General features: G+C 39.8%; 1 non-coding gene across 1 annotated transcript; it reads right to left on the reverse strand.

Annotated features, from left to right (window-relative positions):
- Positions 1–21,761: 21,761 nt before the first annotated feature.
- On the reverse strand, positions 21,762–21,836 carry TRNAK-CUU. The gene has a single exon. It is a non-coding gene; the product is annotated as a tRNA-Lys (tRNA).
- Positions 21,837–22,089: the final 253 nt, after the last annotated feature.

The following is a 22,089-nucleotide window of genomic DNA, read 5'->3' on the forward strand; positions in this document are numbered from 1 at the left end:
ATCCCAAATGAGCACAGGTAAGACATTTTAGGCAAAACTGCAGAATACTTTAGTAAGCATTATATGACATTAAGGAAAGATATCTATCTACCTAGCCAACTCCCTAATCAGTTTTTCACTGCATATGCCTCTTGTTTTGACAACACATACACGTTTTCTCTCTTGGGGTATAAAGCTATGTGCATGATGCATTAAACTAGACTGAATTTGGTTCCATGTTGTGTGTTCTCTATTAACAGACCAAAGTTGGATATTTCTCGTATTTCTAACATGGAAAATAAACTTCGAAGTTTTCTAACAGTAATTTATTTCCCTTTGTCTCTCCTGGAAAAATCCAGAAGAACAAATCCGACTAGTAATTGTAGCATATTTTTCTGTGCAAAATAGAGTGGGGAGATGTAGCGGGAACCAAGCAAAGCAACACAGAGAATAATGCATCTTTGAAAGAATGTAAAGGTAGATCTCCTTGATTAATATATGCTTGAATGTCACATTGGAAAGCTCTCTCAGGAGCAAATACCAAAATAAAACATTGTGCTAGTTGATGGGTAAGCAGCATTAAAAAGTTAAGATAAAGCATGGAAATATGTGAGTTTAAGTGTCGCCCATAGGGTTATTTTAGTTAGAATTATTATACACATCCAATCTGAAATAATAAAATTATATTGCAACAAAATGCCATTGAACCGACTTGCAGTTTTTTCCTCTGGGAAAGAAATTGCGTTCCCAGCTGTTTCTCAACTCTTGTAATTTAAAGAAGTAAACCTTTTGTTCTTAAAACTTACTTAGTTCCTTCTAATTCTGTTGATGGACATCCATTTCTACTGCCTTATTTTATGTTAATATCTAACAAAGGAATGCTGTTAGCCTCCTGCCAGTAAAGGCCCCACCTCCTTTGTTGGGGGGGTGGAGAGAATGGGGTTCTTTTTTAGCCTTTTACTTTACAGAAGACTTTAAACTTCCTCTCTCCGCATCTAGTCAAGAAGAGAATTTCTGCATGAGCTAAAAATTCCTAGGAAAAGGCTATAGCCCCCAAGTGTGGAAGGTGGTTCTTAGCTGTCAATTCCCCTTTGTTATTCGCTCAAATGGAATTATGAAATGTTCCTGGCTTTGTAGGGCAGAACGCATTTCTCCCGAGCAAATGCAAATGTATTAGGTGTGCCCAGGTAATTTGAAATGCTCATGCTGGCAGCTTTTCTGCATGAGTAAAGCTGTTTAATTAATGCATTTTCCCTTCCCTCTGATTAGTTGATTCTGATTTTCTTTGAATAAATTAAACTCTCTGTAATATGCTTCCTATAGCTTCTTGGGCTACCCAAGGCCTGATACCTCCCACCAGGAGGGCAGATGCAAAGCAATGAAATAATTCCTCTGCATATTTCTCACAGAGATTTTTCTCTTTTACAAAAGACTCTGATTCTCCTTGCAATATGGCTTGGATGGGTGATGTGGTCAAAGAGGATCTTAGGGTTTCTGTTTATATTGCTTCCCGGTAATAGACCCAATTCGAATCCCAGAAATGGGTGGCGCTTCAGTTTAGTTGTCTTTCCCTGAAATCTTAGGAGTAAACACCCAGCGAGGTTGGAAAGAAGCGGCATAAACACTTTCTCTGATACCACTGCTCAAGCCCACTGTCACTGCTTAGTTCACGGGCCAGCTTCTACGCAAGGCATGGAAAGTTGACATTTTTCTGCAGGTGCCACAGGTTTCTAAAGGGAATCCTTTGATTTATGAAAAGAGTTGTTTCAGAAAGGCAGAGTGGCTTCATAGAAAGGAGGCTCGATTTGGATTCAGGAGGGATTGTGTTTGAAGCCCTAACTCTGTCACTAACCAGATTCTGTCAAATTGAGTTTTTTGTACCAGACATACTCTCTCGGGTGGGGCCCTCCCAGCCCTTCTGTCCCCAGTATTCTCATAAGGAAGCCTCTTAAGAAGAGTTGATAGAAGGTCCCAAAAATCCATCTCATCTTGGGTGTTTGTTCTCATGACCAAAAGAGAAATCCCTAAAGAGATTTTTCTTGTCCTCCTTGCCCCACTCCGCTCAGACACACTGTAGAGATAATGCAAGCATTTTCATGAGAAAATCATTGATGAGGGGAATGACAATAGTCACAAAATCACTAGTTGGTACCTTGTAGCCCTCTTCTCCAAATACCTGTGACTTGTCAGTAGCCCTTTAGACTGACTTTTTAAAAGGATTTGAATTATTTATTTAGAGGATCCCTGGGTGGCTCAGCGGTTTAGCGCCGCCTTCCGCCCAGGGCAAGATCCTGGGAGTCCCGGCATAGGGATGAGTCCCACATCAGGCTCCCTGCATGGAGCCTGTTTCTCCTCTGCTTGTGTTGTGTCTCTGCCTCTCTCTCTCTCTCTGTGTCTCTCATGAATAAATAAATAAAATCTTTTTTTAAAAAAGAATTATTTATTTGACAGAGAGACAGAGATAGCGCAAACAGCGGGGAAGGGCAGAGGGAGAGAGAGAAGCAGGTTCCCCGCTGAGCAGGGAGTCTGACTCAGGATTCAATCCCAGGACCCTGGGATCATGACCTGAGCTGAAGGCAGAAGTTTAACTGACTGAGCCACCCAGTGCCTCTTTAGACTGATTTTTATGTATTTATGTATTTAACAGAGACTCCTTGACTTCATTTTTAAGACTCTTGTTAATGAAAATTGGAAGTGAACGCCAACACTATTGTTACGATAATATCCTCTGTGTTTTTTTTTTTTTTATTAACGTCTTTTAACTGCCTCCATTGTTCACTTAATAAATCTAGTACCTCCAGCTTAGGGCTAATTTACATGGCTGATGGGCAGAAATAGGTATAGCTCACTTTATACCCTAGAAGTGTTCTTGGAGAAGTTATGTATGATTAAGTCTTGGTCAAGAGGGGAACAATATTTCACACTGACTCTTACAATTATTATTATTACTATTTTTTTAAAGATTTATTTATTTATTTATTTATTCAGAGAGAGAGAGAGAGAGAGAGGCAGAGACACAGGCAGAGGGGAGAAGCAGGCTCCATGCCAGAAGCCTGAGGCGGGACTTGATCCCAGGTCCCCAGGATCACACCCCTGGCTGCAGGCGGCGCTAAACCGCTGAGCCACCGGGGCTGCCCTGACTTATAATTATGCCAAGATCCTTTATGTTATGAATCGTTTTTCTTGAGGTCTCTTACCACTCAAAAGAGTTTAATGAGCTAAATGTGGTAGTGTTTAAAGTAGACCAATTTAAGTAGACAATCCACTTTTTTTTTTGACAATCCACTCTTTTTTAAAAAATATTTTATTTATTTATTCATGAGAGACACAGAAAGAGAGAAGTAGAGACATAGGCAGAGGGAGAAGCAGGCTCAATGCAGGGATCCCGATGTGGGACTCGATACCGGACTCCGAGATCATGCCCTGAACGGAAGGCAGATATTCAACTGCTGAGCCACCCAGGTGTCCCAATAATCCACTCCTTAGTGTAATATTTTGCAGTGTGCATCCAGCTTTTTTTCTTTGTAAATTGTTATTTTGAGATAATTTCAAACTTACAGGAAAGTTGGAAGAATAGTACAAAGAGCTCTCATGTACTTTTCCCTCAGATTCCCCCATTATTCCCTTTTGCTTTAGAAGTAGCTCCTTAAATAAATGTGTATTTTATTATTTTTCCTAACCAACAGAGAGTAGGTTGCAAACATGATGCCCATCACCCCTAAATATTTCGGTGTGTATTTCCTAAAAGACAGGGGTACTCTCCTTACATAATCATAGCACTACCCTCAAAATCACGAAATTAACATTTATACAGTACTACCATCTAATCCAGTACTCCCATTAGAATTCCACCAATGGTCCAATTATGTCCTTCATAGCAATGAATTAGTTAATGAATAAAATATCTTTCTCTTCCAACCTAGGTTCCAATCCAAGATGATGTGCTACAATTACCTGTCACATGTCTTTAATTTTCTTCAATCTAGAAGAGTTCCTCAGTTTTTCCTTTTATGACCTAGACATGTTTAGAGTACAGTTCAGTTGTTTTCTAGACTGTGTCTCAGTTTGGGTCTATCTGATATTTCCTTATGAGTATCAGTTATGTATTATTTGGCAAAAATATCACAAAAGTCAAGTGGTTTTGTCAGTGTACATATCAGGCAGCACACTGAATTGTCCCATTACTAGTAATATTAACTTTCATCACTGGTCAAGGTGGCGTCTACCAGATTTATCCATTGAAAAGTTACTATTTTCCCTTTGTTATAAGTAAGATTTTGTGGGGAGATACTTTGAGACTATGCAAATATCCTGTTCCAATGGTGATTTTCTGATCCTGCCATTCTTGCTACACTTACTAGTTTACATCCTGCTGTAAGAAATGGCTTTCCTTTCTTTCCATATTTATTTATAAAAATGTCGCCTCATGAATTTCTAATTTATAAAATGAGTCCTATAATATGTTCCTGTCATTATTTATTTTGATGGTCAAATTATCTCAAATTGATCAAAGGGAACCACTTCAAGTTGGCTTCTGTGTCCTTTTGGCATGGTCACATCATTCTGGGGACATTTTCTTACTTTCTGGCACAACAAAATACCCTAGACTCATCTTTTGCTTTTCCCTTTCCTATCTCAAAATCACCCATTTCTCTCCATTTATTAGAGAATGCTATTTAAGGCACCCGAGATCTGGGAATGAGGTGTGTTCATTGCTGTCAGGATGTTAATGTTTCTAGGCCCTCTCAGCGGACAAAACTATATATATATATATATATATATATATATATATATAAAATAATGAGTAGTGGATTACCATAAAGCACGTTAGGAATAAGCTTCAGGTCCCATCATTTACATGGTTCCTTCCAAGGCAGTGTGTTCATGTAGTCTTACTGTTTTTGCAAAATTTGTAAATGGTTAAGACCAATGTCTCTTTCCATTTTGACCCCCTCTCCATCAAACTTTTCTCATAGAATGGCATCTGAGTGGCTGCAGGCATTTCGGGGATTAGGCGAGAGGAAAGTGGGTTGGGAATACATTTCTTAAAAACTACTTTATTGGGCAGCCCAGGTGGCTCAGCGGTTTAGCATTGCCTTCAGCCCAGGGCGTGATCCTGCAGACCTGGGATTGAGTCCCACGTCAGGCTCCCTGCATGGAGCCTGCTTCTCCCTCTGCCTGTGTCTCTGCCTCTCTCTCTCTGTGTCCCTCATGAATGAATAAATAAATCATCTTTTAAAAACCTACTTTATTGATGTATGATTGACATACAAGTAGCTGTACATATTTAATGTGTACAAGTTGATGAATTTGGAGGTTAAGTGTATGTCTGTGAAACCATTACTACAATCTATGCCATAAACATATTCATCGCCTCTGAAAGTTTCCTCCTTCTCTCCTTATTTCTTCTCCATATTATAATTGTGATAAAAAAGACTTAACATCTACTTTAGCAAATTCTTCAGTATACAATACAGTTTTGTTAACTATAGACACTACACTGTACAGATCTCTAGGATCTACTTGTATGATTGAAACTTTGTAGAGGTGGAAATACATTTAGCTGGGGGTTAATGGAATATATTTATGCTGTATGCATAAATACCTGGGAGCATAATTATGTTATTGCTACCTGCCAGGGGTAGGAATGGCTTGGACCACCTCTTACTGTGATACCATGGCATGGAAGTGCAAGCCCAGGAGTCATATCCTGATATGAATGTTTCTCATGGTGCCCATCATTGGAAGTATGTGGTTAATGCAAGAGAAACAAGGATGAAATCTATAGAACCAGGGGTACCTGGGTGGCTCAGTCAGTTGAGCATCTGCCTTCAGCTCAGGTCATGATTCTGGGGTCCTGGGTTCGAGCCCCACATCGGACTCCCTGCTCAGTGGGGAGTCTGCTTCTCCCTCTCCCTCTGCCCCTCCCCCCCACACACATACTCTCTCTCTTCCTCTCTCTCTCTCAAATGAATAAATAAAAATTTTTAAAAAGTTTAGGAATCCCTGGGTGGCTCAGCAGTTTAGCGCCTGCCTTCGGCCCAGGCGTGATCCTGGAGTCCCGGGATCGAGTTCCATGTCAGGCTCCCTGCGTGGAACCTGCTTCTCCCTCTGCCTCTCTCTCTCTCTCTCTCTCTCTCTCTGTGTGTGTGTGTGTGTGTGTCTCATGAACAAATAAATAAAATCTTTAAAAAAAAGTTTATAGAAATCTATAGAACCAGAAGCTGGCCTGTAGAAAATTCTTCCAAATCTTACAGGTCATATGAGAGAAAAACTTGATAGTTTTCCTCCTATTTTCATTAAATGACTTTATATAATAATAATAAAGAATTGTGGTGATAGAAGAAACTTTTCTAAACTATCAATAACAGTCGAAACAAATTTTGATCATTCATGCTAGAAGAAAGATTGAATTATCTATTTTTTGTATGGAAATTTATATTACAAAATCATTGTCATATGAAGAGATAACCAAAGAGTACACAGATTAAAAAGGGGGGGAATGTTGTAATATATGGCAAGCAGTTGATTTGTATAAATATTACATTATTTTTATGGGTTCTCTATTGTTTGTGCTATTCTAGCTTTTAAAAATTTGTGACTTGTTAGGGTATCTAAATTCTAAGTAAATGTTCATTTTGCTACCTAATTTGTGTTTACATTTTTTTGGTGTTCTTTTTCCTAAAGATAGTTCTACAAATTGTATATACTTTTTTAAAAAAATTATTTATTTTAGGGGGAGGGGAGAGAGAGAGAGAAAGAATCTTAAGCAGACTCCCTGCTGATGCAGAGCCTGATGCAGGACTTGATTCCACGACCCCAGGATCATGACCTGAGCCAAAATTAAGAGTCAGACACTTAACCAACTGAGCTACTCAGGCACTCCAAATTGTATATACTTTAAGAGCTAGAAAACCCAGATCCACATCTGACAACATAGTGCATGGTATATGCTCAATAGATATTTGTTGAGTGAGAGAATGGAGAGACAAGTGAATAAAACATGTTTGTACTCAGTCTTCCCAGGCACAGAGGGCTTTGGGAGAAATTTGCAATTGGGTCAGGGTGGTGGCAAGTAGGGGGACAAGGAGTCTGGTCTTGAGGCCTCTGGTGAGTAGGGAACTATGCCAAAATCATCATTGCCTCCTCCCCACCTTGTTAAGAGACTAAGGAGCTATAGTCTGAGTTAGCTGAGAAGTGGGGAATGATTTGCAGGGGCATTCATGGAGGGAATCCGTACTCTGGATTCATTCTCTCATCCTGGACATTAGCTCTACCTTTGGTAATGAGCTTTCTGGAAGCAAAATGAGGGTCTGGCACATAGCTTCCTTGTTAATAGAGATATTACTGTCTGACTCTTTCCAAATAGTAAATTACACTAAAAGGACATCCATTTCTAGTTATTTGCAGTCCCATTAGAAAAAAAAAAGGCCAAAAAAAATTTGCACTGTTCCAGGATCACAGAGGCAGGAGAAAAGCTAGCAATCATTTGGAAAATAAGACTCATAAGTTATCGTCTTCTTTCATTTACAATTTTTTTATTTTTCATTTTAATTAAACCACACCCTCTGATGTTGAGAACAAATGATAATTTGATTTGGGTTTTGATTTTTTCAAAGTGAGTCACGCTTGTCTTCCTTTTCCCAGGTGAACTTTTTAGAGTATTTAAAGTCCTCAAGAAAAGGGGCCCCTGGGGGGCTCAGTTGGTTGAGCATCTGACTCAATTTCAGCTCAGGTCTTGATCCCAGGGTGGTAAGTTAGAGCCTCACATTGGGGGAGACTCTAACTTAAAAAAAAGTCCTCTTAAAAAAAAGTCCTCAAGGGGAAAACAACACTAAAAAATTAGTCCAAAGCCTTGCATCTTCAGTTTTAATCAATTTATTTTTCAAATATTCATAACTATGAGGTTCTCCACATGCAATCAGCCCCTATCCAGATACACCAAAAACAAAGAAATATTGTCTTCCATAGAAGGTAAAATGGAAGGTTGCACAGGATAAGACATTTCACTAATGAATTATGATTTCTGCATAAGGCGAATCTACAAAATCACCACACATATATTACTTACATATTGGATTATCAATCACCGTGCACTTTTTTAAACTATGAAGAATGTTTTTTTGGGATAAGTAGAATAAATATAATGAGCCCAGGGATCTCCATTTTACATTCAAAATATTTGTAGGTGAACAGACGATATTAAAATATTTTAGACAACTTCAATACTAGAAAAATCATCCATAATCCCTGCAACTTATAAGTAATATTTTAATCTTTGTCTATTATCTTCAAAGACTTTTTATTCGTATGAGAAGTTTCTACATCATTGCAACCGTTAAGTAACTACTATTTTATAGTCACAATTTTTCATTTAGTATTCTGTGTTAAAACATACATGATTCCATGTTTCCGCTGTCTCCAAAATGATCATATTAATGGCTGTGTAACCTCCCAGTGAGTAAATGTATCTGACTTTATTCAGTCATTCTCCTATTGTGGTGAGTGGTAGGTAATGTGAGCTCTCAGGATGGTGTGTCCCTTTCTCCTGGGGGAAGGAGGAGAGGAGGGTGGGAAAGGAAAAATTGAACATAGTGAGAAAATTATTATATTACGACTTGAATTGACTTCCCCCTATTATAAACATAATATATGGTAATTACAGAAAACCTAGGAATCCCAGGGTATCTTAATAGGAAAATAAAAAGCACCTATAATGTGGCTGCTCAGTGGTCATCTGAACTCCAACAGCAAGAATGACCAAGTCCTGATTACTCAGTAGCACAGATATTTTTGAATATCACATAATATCACTCTTTCAGCTTTTTCCTCTTCTCAGCAAGTTTACACGTCACAGGAGGGGAAACCAATCTTGTCAGTTTTTGACATATTTCATTTGGACCCCAAACAGTGTTACCCAGCCTTATATCCTGGTGCTTTGAGTGGGGTTTGAATATTTCTAGAAATTACAACCACTCCTCAAGCATGAATGTTTGCTAACCATTGAGAGGAATTAACAGAGAAAATACAAAGCCATAAAAATTCTTGGGGGAGAGGGGCATTAATTCCAAAAGAAAAATGTTTTAAAAGTTTAAAACTACTGGATTTCTAGTTGGAATAGGAGTGCAACTGATGAATCGCTAAATTCTACCTCTGAAATCACTAATACACTATATGTTATTTAATTGAATTTAAATTCAAAAACCAAACAAAACTAAACAACAACAACAACAACAACACCAAAAGTGTGCAATTTTCCAGATGGACTCGGTGGCCAAAGGGGATAGCTCTGTCGTGGATGGTTGAGTTGTGGAATGAACCATATGGGTGAAACTTAGCCTTCAGCCTTTCAATGTACGCCTCCTCATAAGGGTAGGCAGAGATTTTGTAGGAACTGGTAGCATTTGGGGTAGAACAGGTCTTCATTATATGCGACTTTCCTGCTCACTGCTGGGCATTTGTCTTTGGCCTCTGTCCACTAAAGCTAGTAGTGTTCCTCATTCTAACAAACAATAATGCCCACTCTCCATTTCTACAAGTTCAACTTCTTCCGTTGAGGATTACAGCTTTGGTTTCTAAAGTATTAGACAAGATACATTTACCTTGATGGGAAGCTATAAATTGAACAACTTCTAATCTTTCCAGCAAATAGTCTCGTTTACAAATAGAATGGCAAAAGGCAAACCACAATCTGATCATGAACTAAATATCTAGCATGGTTGGGAAAACATGCAGAGCAAAAATCAGACAAGTCCATCACTGTATGAATGACCAGTGGAGATCTCATGCTCATTTTAGTTAGCACTAGAAAGTCCTTTACCTTAGAGTGAAATCTTGACTCTTACTAATGCTCCGTAGTTCAGAAAGCTCCTCCAGTTCTGTTACTGGTTTAATCCAGGCTACCTCCTTGTAAATTCAGAAATTTATTATCTGACTTTTACAGGTGAGGAAACTGAGGCTCAGAAATCCTAAATAACTTGCCCAAGGTGATACAGGTAGGAAGAGATAAAGCTGGGGCTCAGATTCTGAGGCTGTGCCTGATTTATCACATAATTCCTCACTATACTGGTTCTGGACTCCATATGGGAAATACGGAGACAGGGCAGTGGATCAGGCACCAAGATGAAAATAAAGACAACAAAATATGGCTAAGAGCATGGGGACTATTATGCCAAGAGAAGAAAAAGGTAGGGAGCAAATTCTCTAGGAGCATTAGTCATGAGAAATGAATGCCAAGTGAGTCTCTTCCATTTTGAGTGACGATGTACCCCAAAGCACTGAAATGGAACTATAAAAACATACAATCACGTTTGATATTCATAAAGTAGTTCTGGACAGGGAGGAGTGTTCAAGGCTGGATAAGGTACCAAAAAGAATCCTGGAACTTCCAAAGATGCCTTCTAGGCCGGAAAGATGGGTACAGCTCATGAGCATTCACATCCCGGAGGTGGGAGAGGTGCTTTTTGAAGGTTCTAGCATCTTCGAAAGAACTGCACCGTCTGGGAAGTGTGTCTCTTGCCCACTGGAATGTTGCTTCTCCCTCCAGCTTCCTAAGTCCCCAGACTTCCCTGGGGAGTTTAGCCTGGCCCTTTTATTTATTTATTTATTTATTTATTTATTTATTTATTTAGACAGTTTTTGTGTGTATTTTTTTTATTGGTGTTCAATTTGCCATATATAGCATATCACCCAGTGCTCATCCCATCAAGTGCCCCCCTCAGTGCCCGTCACCCAGTCACCCCCACCCCCCGCCCACCTCCCCTTCCACCACCCCTTGTTCGTTTCCCAGAGTTAGTAGTCTCTCATGTTCTGTCACCCTCTCTGATATTCCCCACTCATTTTCTCTCCTTTTCCCTATAATCCCTTTCACTATTATTTATATTCCCCAAATGAATGAGACCATATAATGTTTGTCCTTCTCCGATTGACTTACTTCACTCAGCATAATACCCTCCAGTTCCATCCACGTTGAAGCAAATGGTGGGTATTTGTCGTTTCTAATGGCTGAGTAATATTCCATTGCATACATAGACCACATCTTTTTTATCCATTCATCTTTCCATGGACACTGAGGCTCCTCCCACAGTTTGGCTAGTGTGGACATTCCTGCTATAAATATCGGGGTGTAGGTGTCCTGCCATTTCACTGCATCTGTATCTTTGGGGTAAATCCCCAGCAGTGCAATTGCTGGATCATAGGGCAGCTCTATTTGTAACTCTTTGAGGAACCTCCACACAGTTTTCCAGAGGGGCTGTACCAGTTCACATTCCCACTAACAGTGCAAGAGGGTTCCCCTTTCTCCACATCCTCTCTAACATTTGTTGTTTCTTGTCTTGTTAATTTTCCCCATTCTCAGTGGTGTGAGGTGGTATCTCATGGTAGTTTTGATTTGTATTTCCCTGATTAGCCTGGCCCTTTTAAATTTCATATGTTCTTATTGCAACTTTTGCTAAGTGGTTTCAATATCTTTGCATGAAGCTTTTCATGAGGTTCTTAAAATGTTCTTTGTAGTCATAAAACATTTCCAACATTCAAATGAAATGTAATATACCAGACACCCGTGCACTCCCCAGGATAAAAGAGAAAGAAATGTTAACATGTTATCATATGTGCTTCGATCAGTTTTTGTAAAGAAACAGAATGGCAGGGATCCCTGGGTGGCGCAGCGGTTTAGCGCCTGCATTTAGCCCAGGGCGCGATCCTGGAGACCCGGGATCGAATCCCACATCGGGCTCCCAGTGCATGGAGCCTGTTTCTCTCTCTGCCTCTCTCTCTCTCTCTCTCTGTATCTCTCATGAATAAATAAATAAAATCTTTAAAAAAAAAAAAAAGAAACAGAATGGCACAGATATCTTTCCTTTTCCCTCCACTGGGGTAACCACCAATTCAGAAAATCGGTGTGCATCATTCTCCTGCGTGTGCATGCATCTTCAGGAAAGAGCAGAGTTTGGCCAACTTTTTCTGCAAAGGGCCAGATAATAAATATTTTAGGTTTTTGCAGGTCTCTGTTGAATAGTCTCCCTTTTCTTTTTAAATGACTGTTCAAAACTGTAAAAATCATTCTCAGATCCTGGACACACCAGGACAGGCCAGAAACTGGATTTGGCCCTTGGGAGGCAGTTTTCCTATCCCTGGATATTTTTCCACCTTTGTGCGCTTTAACAATTTGTATGTCAATAGAATCATGCTGTTTGTATTCTTTAACAACTTATGTTTTTTCATTCAGTGTTATGTTTTTGAGCTGTATACAAGTGGACAGAAGTTGAGTTATCTCTTATATTTTAATGGACTATGCTGCATTCCATTGTATGAATAAAACACAGGGACGCCTGGGTGGCTCAGTGGTTTAGCACCTGCCTTCGGCCTAGGGTGTGATCCTGGAGTCCCGGGATCGAGTTCTGCATCAGGATCCCTGCGGAGAGCCTACTTCTCCTCCCTCTGCCTGTGTCTCTGCCTCTCTCTCTGCGTCTCTCACGAATAAATAAATAAAATATTTTTTTTTAAAAAGCAGTTTTCGTTTTCATTCCACTACCAAAGAACAGATAGATTGTTTCCCACTTTTCTTCATGATAAACAATGCTGTGATTTTATTTTATTTTTTTTTGATTTTATTTTATTGCCGTAAACTCCTGCATAGTATCCTGTGGTTAGGAATGAGGGCTTTGGAGTCAGTGCCTATGCTCAAATTCTGGTGTTATTAGCTTGCTATTATCAACTGACTCAAATTCCTTAACCTCCCTATGGCTGTAACTTCTCTATGGCTCAATTTTCCTTTTATGAAACAGAAATATTAACAGTAATTACCTCCTAGGGTCCTTCAGGTCACTAAATAACTATGGAAGCTCCTGGACAAGGTGTCTAGATGTTTTCATTCTCAAAACGATTATCATTTTAAAAATATCAATTGTACCTGTCAACTTCTGTCTTATATTTTTTTAAAAATTCATGCCTTCTCACCATTTTGCATGAACAATTTAGCAAGGTTTGTCTGTGCTCTTCTTTCTGACTCCTCCGGATCTGATTTGTCTCTTCGGTCTGGGTGTCTTAGCTGGTGGAGTATGTATGGGTCACCCAGGGCTTCTGCACCAGCTAGAGGTCAGCGAAGGAAATGGAAACCACGCTAGATCTGTTAAGCGCAAGTAAATCAGTCTAGAAAGGGAATTGAGTGCTTAGAAAAACTCTAGAAGGATTGGAGGTGCTTCTTGAAGTCTGAGCTTCTCAGAATGACTCCAACAACAGGGCAGAATTGGCCTACTTGGGGAGATACCACCTCCGCCACAGTCAAGAGCATGGAAAGAAGGGAGGCTGCCATTGCAAGTATGGTGTTCACTACTCTAGTTATGATAGTAAAAGCAAAAAGTCTTGTTCTAAAAAAGATTTCATTTATTTATTTTAGAGAGAGAGAGAGAGAGTGTGTGTGTGTGTGTGTGTGTGAGACAGAGAGAGGGACAGAGAGAGAGAGAGAGAGCAGGGGGAGCGGCAGTGGGAGAGGGAGAAGGAGAAAGAGGGGTAAAGAATCTCAAGCAGACTCTGTTCTGAGAACAGAGCCCAACACAGGGCTCGATCCCATGACCCCGAGATCATGACCTGAGCCGAAACCAGGAATCAACTGCTTAACTGACTGAGCCACCCAGGCACCTTAGAAAGTCTTTTTTCTTTCTTTTTTTTTTTAAGTTTTATTTAAGTAATGTCTACCCCCAACATGGGGCTTGAACTCCTGACTCCAAGATCTAGAGTCTCATGCTCTACTGACAGCCAGCCACACGCCCCAAGAGAACAGAAAGTCTTGATCGTGAAGCTTTTATTGCCATATCTGCTGTCTCTCGAACCCATGACCTTGGCGACTGGGCAGGAGAAGGCTGAATCTTGCCACTGCCACTCCAGTAGCTACTGATAGATACCCATGAAAGCAGAGACTAGATACTGGAGTACACTTTTCAGGAAAGACTCACATGTCTGCAACTGTGCTCGCAGTACCAGGAGGATGGTCCCCACATTTATTCTGCCTTCCAAATCTCATGTGAATGCATCAAACTGGCAGAACTGAATTTGTATATAGAATGCTAGTGACAAAGGAGTCTGAGAACAGACATCTTTTCCATTTGTGAAGTTGTGTTTATGGCCCAGAATGTGGTCTATCTTGGTGAATATTCCATGTGTGAGCTTGAGAAGAATGTGTATTCTGCTGTTATTGGATAAAGTAGTCTGTAGATGTCTGGTATCCCCAGGTAATTGATGGGGTCACTGAGTTCAGCTGTGTCCTTACTGATTTTCTGCCTGCTGGATCTGTCCACTTCTCAGAGAAGGCTGTTGAAGTTTCCAACTGCAGTTGTGAATTCAGCTATTTCTCTTTGCGATTCTGTTAGTTTTTGCCTCACATACTTTGTTGCTCTGCTGTTAGGCCACATACACATTAAGGATTATTATCTTCTTCAAAAATTGACCTTTTTTTCCCCAAATTTCCTCTTGTTTTTTTATAAATTTATTTTTTATTGGTGTTCAATTTGCCAACATATAGAATAACACCCAGTGCTCATCCCCTCAAGTGCCCCCCTCAGTACCCGTCACCCAGTCATCCCACCCCCTGCCCACTTCCCCTTAAAAATTGACCCTTTTATCATTATGTACTGCTTTTCTTTATCTGCTCTGCCTGAAATTAATATAGCTACTCCTGTTTCCTTTCTATTTTAAAAGACTTTATTTTTAAGTAATCTCTACACCCAGTGTGGGCCTTGGACACACGATCCCAAGATTAAGAGTTGTGTACTCTTCAGACTACGCCAGCCAGGCCCTCCCTCCCTTCCTTCCTTCCTTCTTTCCTTCCTTCCTTCCTTCCTTCCTTCCTTCCTTCCTTCCTTCCTTCCTCCCTCCCTCCCTCCCTCCCTCCCTCTCTCCCTTTCTTTCTTTCTTTCTTTCTTTCTTTCTTTCTTTCTTTCTTTCTTTCTTTCTGCTGTATGCCCAACATGGGGCTTGAACTCATAACCCTGAGATCAAGAGTCGCATGCTCTATCGACTGAGCTGGTTAGGTGCCCCATACTCCAGCTTTCTTTTGATTAGTGTTAGCATGGTATATTTTTGCCCCATCCATTTAGTTTTAATCTCTGTGTTTGTAGAAAGTAGGTTTCTTGTAGAGAACATATAGCTGGGTAGTGTTTTTTGATTCACTCTGACAATCGCGGTCTTTTAACCAGTGCCTTTAGACCAATAATCTTCAAAGTGGCTATTAATACATTTGGATTAATTGCTACCATATTTGTTATGGTCTTCCACTTGTTGCCCTTGTTATTTGTTCCTATTTTCATCTCCCACTCTTTTTCTGCGTTTTGTGGTTTTTAACTGAGCATTTTATATGATTCCATTTTCTCTCCTTTCTTGGCTTAACAGTCATAGTTTTTTGACTTTTTTATTGGTTGCCCTGGAGTTTGTAGTATACATTTACAACGAATCCAAGTCCATTTTCAAATAATACTATACTACTTCACAGGTGGGGGGGGGTGCCTTATGATAATAAATGAATCCTGGGGCATCTGGGTGGTTCAGTTGAGTAAGCATCTGCCTTTGGCTCAGGTCATGATCCCAGGGTCCTGAGATCGAGCCTTGTATTGGAATCCCTGCTTCACGTGGAGCCTGCTTCTTTCTCTCGATCTGCATGCCACTCCCCCTGCTTGTGCTCTCCCTCTGTCAAATAAAAAATAAAATCTTAAAAAAATTAACAAATGAATCCTAATTCCTTTATCCTTCATCTTATATATGTGTAAGATATATACATAAGCATAAGTAATTGAATACATTGTTGCTATTATTATTTTGAACGGTTATCTCTTAATCAATTGGGAATAAGAAAAATAAAACTTTTGGGGCACCTGGGTGGCTTAGAGGCTGAGTGTCTGCCTTTGGCTCAGGCCATGGTCCTGGGGTCCTGGGATCAAGCCCTGCATTGGGATCCCCACAGGAAACCTGCTTATCCCTCTGCCTATGTTCCTGCTTCCTTCTGTGTGTCTCTCATAAGTAAATGGATAAAATCTTAAAAACAAAAAGAAAAAAATAAAACTTTTGAGGCACCTGGGTGGCTCAGTCTGTTAAGCATCTGCCTTCAGCTCAGGTCATGATCCCAGGGTCCTAAGATCCAGCTCTGCATCAGGCTCCCTGCTCAGTGGGGGGTCTGCTTCTCCCTTTCCCTGTGCCTGCCACTCCTGCTTGTGCTCCCTCTCTTTCTCGGTCTCAAATAAATAAAAGATTTTTTAAAAAGAAAAAAGAAAACTTTTTATTTTACTTTTACTTACTCCTTCTTCCACATTTTTCCTCTTTATGGAGATCTAAGTTTCCTGCCTGTATTATTTTCCTTATCTTTAAAGAACTTCTTTTAACATTACTTGCAAGGCAAATGTGCTGGCAACAAATTTCCTCAATTTTTGTTTGGTATAAGAAAGTCTGTCTTTCTCCTTCAATTTTGGAGGATAATTTTGCAGAGCACAGAATTCTAGGTTGGTGATTTTTTTTCTCTCAATACTTTAAACATTTCACTTCACTCTCTTCTTGCTTGCATGGTTTCTGAGGAGAAGACAGATGTAATTCTTACGTTTGTTTCTCTATAGATGAATTTTTTTTTCTGACACCTTTCAAGAAGTTTTCTTTATCTTTGACTTTGTATCATTTGGAAATAATATGCCCAAGTGTAGTTTTTTTGTTTTTGTTTTTGGCATTTATCCTACTTGTTATTCTCTGAGCTTCCTGGCTCTGTGATGTGGTGTCTGATATTAATTTGGGAGAATTTCTCAATCGTCATTGTTTGTAATTTCTCTGTTTCTTTGTTTCTTTCTTCCCCTTCTGATATTCCCATTACACATATGTTATGGCTTTTGTACTTGTCCCACAGTCCTTGGATATTCTGTTCTGGTTTCTTTTTTCAGCCTTTGTTCTGTTTGCTTTAGGAGATTCTACTGAGACCCTCAACTCAGAGATTCTTTCCTTAACTGGATCCAGTCTACTAATAAGGCTCATCATTTCTGTTAGTGTATTGATCTCTAGAGTTCTTTTTGTTTTTTTCTTAGTATTTTGACCTCTCTGCTTGCATTTTCTTTGTGTTCTTGCATGCTGTCTATTTTATGCTCTAGAGCCATTGGCATATTATCATTGTTGTGTTAAATTCTGGTCTGATAATTCCAACATCCCTGCCATGTCTGGTTCTTGTGCTTGCTTTGTCTCATCAAATTGTGGGGTTTTTGCCCTTTGGTATGCCTTGTCATTTCTTCTTGATAGCCAGACATGATATACTGGCTAAAAGGAATTGCTATAAATACACCTTTAATAATGTAGTGATGAGGTGTGGGGGGAGAAGAACCAATCTATTGTCCTGTGATTAGATTTCAGTCTTTTAGAGACCATGTGCCTCTTGACTGTGAATTTCACCAGAGATTCTTGATTTCTTTGTTCCTGTTAGGCAGAATGGAATGGCAAAAGAGGGCTAGAATTCAGTATATCCCTTCTCCCATCTGGAAGGCTATAGCAACCTGCATATTTCCCTTCCCCCAGATCAATTAGGCTCTGATAATACCCCAGCAGATTAGTCTCTATTTAACTAGTTTCTCTGTTACTTTGGTGTATCTCAAAATGTAGAAAGTATGGGGGGATTTCCCTCTGATGTTTACTATGAGAACATTGTCCAACTTCTGGAGGTAAATCTCACAAAATTGTATTGGACCCTTGCCATGACTGGGTCCCTGTGGATTTTTTTAAAAAGATTTTATTTATTTATTCATGAGAGACACACAGAGAGAGGCAGAGACATAGGCAGAAGGAGAAGCAGGCTCCCTGCAGGGAGCCGGATGTGGGACTCAATTCCAGGACCCTGGAATCATGCCTGAGCAGATGGCAGAAGCTCAACCACTGAACCACCCAGGTGCTCCCCCCGCCCCGCCCCCAAGGATTTTTAATTCTGAGAGTTGTCCATACTAAGCCTGCAGTAATCCATTACCTACCCTTCAGGTTTTCCTACCCCAGCATTGATTCCTACGATGGCTTATGCTTTTATGCTTCTCCACTCCAGTAAGTCATGATTCCCTGTGTTCACCTGCTGATCTCTTTGATCTTGAGGACAGCAATATCCGAGAAGTCCTCTTCTCCTTTTCCATCCTGGAAGTGTTGATTTTTCAGTTTGTCCAGCTTTTTACTTGTTGGGTTGGAGTGACAACTTCCAAACTCCTTGCATGCCTCTTCATTTTACACCATTTCATCTTACAGAAGGTTTCATAGGAATCCTTTATTTTGGGCAGTGGCAGGAGACCTGTGTATGTATTTAATGGATTCTTATTCAGCAATAAGAAGTTATGAAATACTGATTTGTACTGCAACATGGATGATCTGTGAAAACATTATATTAAGTGAAAGAATCCAGTCAGAAAAAGCCACATATTGTATGATTCTATTTATAAGAATTGCCCCGGATAGGCAAATCTACAGAGACAGAAAACAGATTGGTGCTGGCCTATTGTTGGGGGAGCTTGGAAAGAAATGGGGAGTGACTGCTCATAGTACTATGTTTCATTTTAGAGTGATGACTATGTTCTAGAATTGATTATGATTATATAACTTTGTGAATATACAAAAAATGGATTATAAACTTTAAATGTGTGAATTGTATGATACCTGTGCTATATCTCAATGAAGCTGTTTCAGAAAATGCAAATTATAAATGAAGGGTGACTTTGGGGGTTACCTTGTGACCAGTATTTCACGCTGTGGTGAAATCACACTGCTGGTGCAATTTGGTCAACTGCATGGCCTCCAAATTAGTTTGGGCATATAAAAGAGTTAGAGATATACTGAATTTAGAGGCCACTCCAGAATTTCTGTGTAGAAGAGACTCCAGGAAGGGATCTTGTTGGAAGGAGCTAGGATATTCATTTTGAGGCTATGATTACACAACATGCTGAGTTGTTTTTTTTTTTTTTTTTTTTTTTTTTGTAGATCCTGTGTTGCCTTGTGGTGGCACTGAGCGGAGGCTGGCTTTCAGAGATTATAGGACAGGGATTACGGTTCTCTTTACCCCAGCTGCTATTTGGCTTCACTATCACCTGACCTCTAAACTGGGAGTCAGAATATAAGCATTGTCATGGTAGAGACTGTCTTATTAGTTCACCACCATCTTTCTTGTGTTTGCCACATAATAGATTCACAATAAATGCTTGTTGAGTGAATGAATGATGCTATTACTTCTTAGAAGTGATATGAAAAGGACAATGAAGTTGTGGAGGCTCCAATAAATAGCTCATCCTGTTTTTGAAAAAAATCTAGGAAAAAGATGAAGTGCCAGATAGGCTATAATTTTATTTTTATTGCTGTTAATGGTTAAATTAGAGAACAAGACTTAAAGGCTATAATTTTATTTTTATTGCTGTTAATGGTTAAATTAGAGAACAAGACTTATATCTGAAGGCATGAAGAATGATGAGTGCTGAACCTCAGAGCTACATATACTTAAGGTGCTAGACTGTTGCAGTAATGGCCCCAATTTATTCATAGCTCTCTGGCCAGCCCCCTCCCACACTTATTCTGGGTTCAGCCCTGTAACTTTCTTCAGCTAATGGAACATTAGAAAATACAACACAACAAGTGTTTGGAAAAATTCTTGTACATTGAAGCTTTCTTTGTTTTACTGCTGGGAAACCTTCCATCAATAGGAGAGCAATCATGTGCTAAGCTCCCAAAGGGTGAAAGGTCATGTGGGCAGAGGCTGCAGCTATAGTTATATCAGCTGTCCCAGGTGAGACCTCAGAATATGAGTAAGGCTGTATTAGGTCACCTAACTCCAGTTGAGCCAACCTATATCAGAAGATCCTGTCAAGCTAACCAATAGGAACATGAGGAATAATGTTTGCTGTTTTAAGCTACTGTTGTGGATTGAGTTATGTCCCCAAAAAAGCTATACTGAAGTCCTAACCCCTGGTACTTGTGAATGTGACCTTTTTTGAAAATAGAATGTTGCAAATATGATTAAAATGTAAGTTACAATGAGGTCATACTGGAGTAAGGGGACCCTTCATCCAATATGACTGGTGTCCTTATAAGAAGAGGAGAAGAGGAGGAGAAACACTGAGACGGACACACAGGGAGAATGCTATGTGCCTATGGAGACAGAGGTTGGAGTGATAATTCCACAAGCCAATGAATGCCCAGGATTCCTGGCAATCACCAAAAGCTAAGAGAAAGGCATATGACAAACTCATTCCTAGAGCCTTCAGAGGGAGTGTGACCTTGCTGACACCTTGATTTCAGACTTCTAACCTCCAGAACTGCAAAAGAATATAGTTATGTTGTTTTAAGCCACCCAGTTTGTGGTACTGTGTTACAGCAGCCCCAGGAAACTAATACAGCCATTACATTTGGGATTGTTTTTTTTTTAAGATTTTATTTATTTATACATGACACACACACACACACACACACACACACAGGCAGAGACAAAGGCAGAGGGAGAAGCAGGTTCCATGCAGGGAGCCTGACGTGGGACTCGATCCTGGGTCTCCAGGATCACGCCCTGGGTTGAAGGCAGGCACTAAACCGCTGAGCCACCGGGGCTGCCCGGATTGGTTTGTTAAACGGTAAAAGCTAACTGATATACTTATCTTCTCATTCATGTGGCAACGGACCAGGGTCAATATGCCTGCCAAGAGAAAATTTACAGTATGAAACAGCACTCTATTAGAGCATTGGCTCTAAAAGGAGAAAGAAGAAGGACCTAGGCCTCACATACCTAGTTTATTCTCCCCAGATTCATTAAACAGATAAGTCACCCCAACTACCTTGTAGTTTGGTCTGTGAAAAGGTGGAAAGAATCTAGGAATGTAAAACTAATTGAATTCCCTCCTATGGAAGAAAGCAATCAGGAATTGAGAAGAAGCATCTTATTTATTAGATGTCATATACTGAATAGATTAAAAAAACGGAATTATTACTACTAAGACTTATAGAGAAAAACTGAAACTCATCCAGGAAAATTGTGATCATGGGTGAGCATCACACTTGCAGCTTAATGTAATGTTCTTTTCCAAATGGCTGCAATGTTTTACTTTCCCATCGGCCAAGTATGGATATGCCAAATCCTAGGTCATAAAGATTTACCCCATGTTTTTTTTCCAAGAGTTTTATCTCTTACATTTTGCTTGTTGACCAATTTGAATTAATTTTTGTATATGGTATAAGGTAAGGGTCCAACTTGATTCCTTTTTCTTTTTTTTTAATAAAATAATTTTTATTGGTGTTCAATTTACCAACATACAGAATAACACCCAGTGCTCATCCCGTCAAGTGTCCCCCTCAGTGCCCGTCACCCACTCACCCCCACCCCCCGCCCTCCTCCCCTCCCACCACCCCTAGTTCCTTTCCCAGAGTTAGGAGTCTTTATGTTCTGTCTCCCTTTCTGATATTTCCCACACATTTCTTCTCCCTTCCCTTATATTCCCTTTCACTATTATTTATATTCCCCAAATGAATGAGAACAGACACTGTTTGTCCTTCTCCGATTGACTTATTTCACTCAGCATAATACCCTCCAGTTCCATCCACGTTGAAGCAAATGGTGGGTATCTGTCATTTCTAATGGCTGAGTAATATTCCATTGTATACATAAACCACATCTTCTTTATCCATTCATCTTTCGATGGACACCGAGGCTCCTTCCACAGTTTGGCTATTGTGGACATTGCTGCTATAAACATCAGGGTGCAGGTGTCCCGGCGTTTCATTGCATCTGTGATTCCTTTTTCTTAAAAGTAAACCCTACTTACCTCCAGTGTGGGGCTCGAACCCACGACCCTGAGATCAAGAGTCACATGCTCTACCAACTGAGCCAGCCAGGCATCCCCAACTTGTTTCTTTTGTATTCAACATCCAAAGGAAAATATATATAGTACATCACTTAGGATCTAATAGAACGGTGAAGTATATAAACATAAATAAATATATACTATTTAGTATAATTCCTGGATATGTTTTAAAATACCCAAGGGCACATCACATTCTCTGTAGAATTCACCTGTTGTCATAAATTCCCAAATAAATTGTTGCTATTGTAAATGACTTGCAAGTATGTGCATCTTAACCAGCCATTTA

This window comes from Canis lupus, chromosome X, assembly GCF_011100685.1.
Source record: "Canis lupus familiaris isolate Mischka breed German Shepherd chromosome X, alternate assembly UU_Cfam_GSD_1.0, whole genome shotgun sequence".
NCBI lineage: Eukaryota > Metazoa > Chordata > Mammalia > Carnivora > Canidae > Canis > Canis lupus.